Here is a 7223-nt window from a genome sequence, read left to right on the forward strand (position 1 = left end):
CACTGACTGTGGTGGCCCCTCCGCGGGCCGTGGCGATTGGTCATCCCCTTTCGCTGCCCCTTACTGAACGAATTCACAAACATCTCCCGTTGGTTTGGAGTCCCATTATGCCCAACAAAAACCACAGGCCCCACAACAAAGCTATCGTTCTTAGGCATCGAAATCGACACCACAGCAAGGTTGTTCTGCCTCCCATGGGAAAAAATACCAAAACATTACACCTGTTCGAGGGTTTTTGCACAGTATGGAAAGTAACCCCACAGCAGATGCAAGTATTACTAGGTCTCCTCGTGTTTGCGAGCCGGGTGATGCCAGTCGGAAGGGTTTTTTCTCGTCATTTATCGCCCGCAACAAAAGGGGCATCAAAACCGAGTCATAGAATCAGAATCAGCAGGCAGCTACGGGCGGACTTAGAGGTGTGGAAAACCTTCTTATAATCATTCAACGGTCACACGTTATTTATGTCAGCAGAACAGTCCAACATTCAACTAAGATTATTCACCGGGGCGGCAGAATCAGGCGGATATGCAGCGATACTAAATAACCAATGGTGCACAAGCTTATGGCCTCCGTATTGGGCAGAACAAGTGCTGACAAAAAAACAGACACTCCTGGAACTCTTCCCAATAGTGGTAGCAATAGAAATATGGGGCGCGCGCCTGGCTACCAAAAATATATGCTTCATAACAAAAAACACCAGCCTAGCGCACTGCATTAATAAGATGGCATCATCGTCTCTCCCAGTGCTAGATCTACTACGGCGGCTAGCATTCCTGTGCCTAAAACACAATGTATGGGTCCGCGCTAGCCACGATGCTGAGGGGTCTAACGCTGCTGCTAACGCTTTATCACAATTCAATTGGCAGATTTTCACAGAGCTCCTCCCCAACGCCCACCCATCGGGCAACAGTTGCCCACCCTCCCTATGGGATCTAGTGGTGAATAGTTGATGCCATTAATCAGAGCGTCAGTTGCCCCGTCGACGTGGCAAGCATACGGTAAGGCATGGGAAGAGTGGACACGACTAGTAGCAGGCAGACGGGTTGACCAATGTGAACAAGCCAGATTACAAGTCACCATAGAATTTCTCCACCAGCTAAAGATGAGGGGCATATCAGGGGCGTCAGCGCAGCGGTGTCTGACTGGAGTAGCATTTCACTTCCAACTACTGAATTGGGGAGATGTGACAAATAGATTCATCATCAGACAATCCATAAAAGGGTGGAAAAGGGGTCAGCCAAGTCAGAAGTGTAGACGTCCCGTCCCATGTCACTAAAACTGATTTCTCACATCATATCCCTAACACCATTAACATGACACTCACAATTTGAAGCAACACTACTGTCTACTGCATTTGCGATCACCTTCTTCGGGGCGCTATGCATAAGCGAATTAGTCCCTCAATCCAAAATTACCACCAGTGGAGGCTTATTACACCAGGACGTAGTCATAGCCAATAATGCAATACGTCTACACATACGCAAATCGAAAACGGTTCCAGCGGGCAGGGGCACTTGGGTACTTCTACAACCCACAAACGGTACACTGAGTCGGGTAACAATAGTAAAAACATATATAACCATCAGATTACAAAGTAATTTCTTCCTATCACACATTGATGGAACGCCATTATCAAGATACCAGTTCCAAGCTATATTTAATAAATGCCTAACATCGGCAGGGAACCACCCCAAAGATTACGGGACACACTCATTCCGCATAGGCGCGGCCATGGAAGCAGCAAGAGCAGGACTGTCAGAAACGGAAGTTCAGAGGATAGGGAGATGGCGATCCACGTGTTTGGCGAGATACATAAGACCGGACTTGTTATCCTAACGTGGATTGTTTCTTTTACAGGTGACGCTAAGCCAACAGTGTGGGTGATAGGCCACTCGTATATATATTGGGCAGAAAAAAGGGCAAAAGTCCGCCCAGGCGGGAGGAAATTAGAGTTTCATAACACATATTTCAACTGGAGAGGTATTAGAGCCTGCAATGGCCACAGGTACTAATGGAGGTAATCAAGGTAGGGAGAGAGGCAAGAGGTCCGGTCATCTTAGTTATACAGGCCGGGGGAAACGACCTAGGTCATCACAAGAGCGCATAACTAATGGCAATAATGAAACTAGACACTGAGCGCTTCAGAGAATTTTTCACAAAACTAATTATAGTATGGTCAGAGATTGTGCCGATAGCGGTATGGCAAGTTGCGCGAGACATCACTGCCATCGAACGGACAAGGCGGGTAATAAATATTCGGATGGCAAAATTTAGAAGAGACAGAGGCGGTGTAGTGATACGACACCGACAACTGGAAGGAGATAAAGCAGGCCTCATACGGCCCGACGGTGTTCACTTAATGGATATTGGACTGGACATATTCCTGTCAGGACTCCAGGACGGGTTGGAACAAGCGTTAAGAGTGATGGATGGGGTCAGAGTCCTGCATACGAGTACGCAGGATCCTCTGTGGCCTGGAAATAGAAAGGACATGTTGGAGAGTTACACTTGTTGGCCAACTTGCTGGAGTGGAGACACAAGGCATGCTGCAACAAGCTGAATTATTTTAGAAATAAAATGCCTTTCTAATGGAATGAGTATAAAGAGTTAATAAAGCTGTGACCGATCCTCACCCATCCAGTTGTAAGAATTACATTATTGTATTGTCAAGGAAAGGCGGGCGGTAGGGGGGCTGAGCGTCTGGGTTTGGTTGGGGGTCCCCACAGTCTGCCTAGGCTAGGTGCAGTTAAAAATTCTTATTAGATACACAGGCGGTGCAGCTTGCTTCAGAGCTGGGCTACTACGCTGACTAGCAGACACTGAAGCTTTGGAGCAGACCTCTGAGTAAACAGCTCTTCAGACTCAACCATCTGTGTTACCCCAAGCCATAGTATATGTAGTTTCTTACGGTTAAAAGGAGGGGGGTAGCGACCCAACCCACCTGGAATTGACGATGCCAACGTCACGTAAAACACAGTAAGGGGACTCCAAAAACAGTCTCCATTTTTTCCAAAAATTGTGGCACAGACACCACTTAAGTGGCATCAATTGCCCCTGAGTTGCTTAAAACGGTTGGTGAGGTGATTTTACCAAATCCTCAAGCTTTTAGTCTCCCCAGGATGACACAGGGGTAGAAAAGTCCTTGCGGATCCATGATTTGTTCATCTTTATGAACGTGAGTCTGTCTACATTCTCAGTGGACAGCCGCATGCGCTTATCTGTCAGCACACCACCAGCAGCGCTGAACACACATTCAGAGAGAACGCTGGCTGCAGGGCATGACAAGATCTCCAAGGCGTGAGTGGCGACCTCCGGCCATTTTTCCAGATTGGAAGCCCAAAATGAGCAAGGGTCCAGTGACACAGTCATGGCTTCGATGTTCACTTGGAGATACTCCTGTACCATCCTCTCTAGGCGTTGACTATGTATCAGACTTCTTGTCTCCTGTGGCCTTGCAAGGATGGTCTAAAAAAAGTGGTGAAACGATTCCACAAAATTGCTGTGACCAGCAGATACTGTGTTACTGTTACGGTTTGAGTGATGAAGACTCGACAGTCCCACGGTTGGCAAGTTAGAACTGTGAGATTCACTGTGTGCACCACTGGTGTTTTGTGGAAAAGCACATGTAAGATTCTGCAACAGCCTCTGCTGATACTCCTGCATGCGTGAATCCCTTTCTATGGCAGGAATTATTTAGGCAAATTTACTTCTGTACCGGTGATCTAAGAGTGTGGCAACCCAGTAGTCGGGATTACTTTGAATTCTGACAATCCGAGGGTCATGTTGCAGGTAGTGCAGCAAGAAGGCACTCATGTGTCTTGAGAATCCAGGAGGACCAAGTCCTTGTTGTGGTGGTAGCGAGGTAAGAATCGACCTGAAGAGCCACCATGACTTGTGGTCAGAGGCAGAGTTGTGGTTGAGGATTCAGTTGTTGACGTGCTTCCAGTACTCCGTCTTTGTCCAGGAAGGCGCAACCGAACCTCGTCGTCAATAGCATCCTCCTCCACCTCCTCTGCTGACCTCATCGACTGGCTGACTGTGGGTTGACAGTAAGTGGGATCTCCAACCTCGTCATCATCACCCTGTGTGTTCTCACACCCCCCGTTCTCAGAGCAAACCTCTTCCTGCCCTGACCGAAAAGTCAAGTTGTCGCTCCAATTAGGTATTTGAGTCTCATCATCGTCTTCATCATTGTCTCCACCAACATGAGTTACAGTTTGGGAATGAGGGTCTACATTATGCTCAGAACCTTCTTCATCTGGTCCTGGATCCGACTCATAAAGATTCTGGGCATCAGTGCAGATCATTTCCTCGTCTGGATTAACAGAATCTCTGGAGCAGACCTCCGTTTCCCAGGCTATAGTATGAGTAAACAGCTCTGCAGACTCAACCATCTGTGTTAACCCATACTCAGACGGGCAGCTGGAGACTTGGGAGCTGTGAGGAAGCAAGTGCGATTGGGGTGACACCTTTGAGGACTGGAGTATTTGTGATGTTGAAGTTGAGGTGGATGTGAGCTCACTTGAAGGAGCACTTGATATCCGTTGAAGCACCTGCTGTTTTTGTGCCTCATCTGGAATTTGTAGCGACTGGCGTGTCCGTAAGAAAGAGATCGTATCACATTGTCCACGAAAAGAAGTAGACATCTTAGTTTGGCTGGAAGATGGTCTTTCTTCTGCAGATGTTACTGTTGCTTTAACACCTACCCCACGGACACAACCTTTTATTCCCTTTCCAACACGCCTATTCCCCTTTCCACCAGCAGCAGGCCTTTTGCCATTCATTTTGGTGGTTAACTAATTGACAACTCTGTAGTTGTTTGCACAAAAAACAATGGATGGAAACTGAGCAGAGCTGAGTGGCCAAACTGTGGTACTAGCCCAAAAGGATTGGCTGGGTTAGATGCAGTAAAACAATTTTATTAGATACACAGGTGGTGTAGCTTGGTACAGATGGGCTACTACAATAAGCAACAGACACTGATACAGGCCCAAAAGTATTTACTGGGCTAGATGCAGTAAAAAATTGTTATTAAATACAAAGGTGGTGTAGCTTGGTACAGATGGGCTACTCCAATGAGTAACAGACACTGCTACAGGCCCAAAAGTATTTACTGGGCTAGATGCAGTAAAAAATTGTTATTAAATACAAAGGTGGTGTAGCTTGGTACAGATGGGCTACTTCAATGAGTAACAGACACTGCTACAGGCCCAAAAGTATTTACTGGGCTAGATGGAATAAAAAATTGTTATTAAATACAAATGTGGTGTAGCTTGGTACAGATGGGCTACTACAATGAGTAACAGACACTGCTACAGGCCCAAAAGTATTTACTGGGCTAGATGCAGTAAAAAATTGTTATTAAATACACAGGTGGTGTAGCTTGGTACAGATGGGCTACTACAATGAGTAACAGACACTGCTACAGGCCCAAAAGTATTTACTGGGCTAGATGCAGTAAAAAATTGTTATTAAATACAAAGGTAGTGCAGCTTGGTACAGATGGGCTACTCCAATGAGTAACAGACACTGCTACTATGCCCAAAAGGTTTTACTTGGCTAGGTGCAGTAAAAAATTGGTATTAGATACACAGGTGGTGTAGCTTGTGTGGTGCCCAGGGGATGGGGACTACTCGGCGCTCGAGCCTTAATGCCTGGTCTTGGGGGAAGTCGCAGTGGTCGGCTCCCGGGCCCGTACCCTGGGGTCTCTCTTAAAAAAGGGGAAAATGAAATGTCAAAGTTCGTGACGCCACCTGTGGTGTCTGGTGAGGATCACCAGCGCTGCGGCAGTCCACTGAGGCCGGTGTTACGGCAGCTTTGATGGTGTAGCTCCCCACAGGTGGAGCTAGGCCTCAGGGCAGTGATGTTTGACGAGGTGCACGATATGGCGGTTACCCAGCCGGGTCCAAGGAAGAACAGGGGACACACACACACGGTTTGCTTCTGTACCTTTTACTGGTGGAAATGCAGGTACCGTCCGGAGCACTGTAGGGTGAGGGGTGCACTGCAGGACTCTCCCCAGTGAGCAGGTGTAGGGCCTCCTGTTTCTTTGCCTCTTAGTGTTGGTCTCTGGCCTGCCTGGAGCTAGGCCTAACTTAGTCTCTGTTCTGCATCGGCTGATCCTATGGTAGGGCCTTCTGTTGGAGTACACACTCCCTGGTATATGGGGCCTTGGTAACTCCTGACCCTGGTATAACAGTCAGCATTTGGTATTCCTGGGACATGTAGTTCGCCAGGGGTTCCGGTTGTCTTCTGCTGGGTTTCAAGAATCCCTGCAGACTCGGACCCGGTGTCCCGTATATGGTTTCTGGGGTGAGCTGGTAAAGCTCCTCTGCCCCCAATGCTACTCCCTCTTCTAGCCTTTGGCCTACTCGGGCCCTCGCTAGGCTATACACACTGGCAGTTAGCGGGCTGCCTCTTCTGCTGCTCTCTGAGCGTCAGCAATGCTCCTAGCTCACTTAACTCGAGCTGCTTGAGTCTGACTAAGCTCCACTGCAGACTGACCTGTTTCTCTGTGTCTCACTCTGCAGGAACTGGCTGTGGACTCCAGACTGTTCTGTCTCCACTCACTTCCTGAGGAGAACTAACTAACTCTCTAACTCCACCCTCCTTTATATATCCCTATCCGGGCTCCCTCTGGTGGACTGAGGTAGGGTGGGGTGTGTGTATGCTCTGAGGGCCTCTTGTGGAGAAATCCTTTAGTTTTCACCTCCAGGATCTGTGGCTCCATGCACAGCAGGGCGTCACACTTGCAACACAGATAGGCTACTCCACTGACTAACACACACTGCTAGAGGCCCAAAAGGATTGGCTTAGCTAGATTTAGTCAAATGCTGTGAAAAACACTTGCACAGCACTGGCACACACCTGCCTGGCAAAAAGTGCTAGGAACTGCTGTAACCTAGCCCTCAAAAGGGCTGCAATTACAACTAGTCCCTACTCCCTAAACCTATCTGTCTATTTAAGAGCAAATTCGCTTGCAATTCACACAGTTACAAAGTATAGCGCCCACAGCAGCAGCCGTGCCGTCTAACACTCAGCTGCAGCAGTGAGAAAATGTTGGCGACTGGGAAAATGGCTGGGTCTTATAGGGCAAGGACATGTGACATACACAGCCAATGACAAATGCCCTTGCTTGTGTGAAAAAAAAGCACTTTGCTGTGTGTGTGCGCTGCTGATAGGCTGACAGACTGCACCTCCCCACTGTAAATGCGGGAAAGAAA

The sequence above is a fragment of the Phyllobates terribilis genome, unplaced genomic scaffold, assembly GCF_046119375.1.
Source record: "Phyllobates terribilis strain yellow unplaced genomic scaffold, ASM4611937v1 Scaffold_4__5_contigs__length_816908805, whole genome shotgun sequence".
NCBI classification, from domain to species: Eukaryota; Metazoa; Chordata; class Amphibia; order Anura; family Dendrobatidae; genus Phyllobates; species Phyllobates terribilis.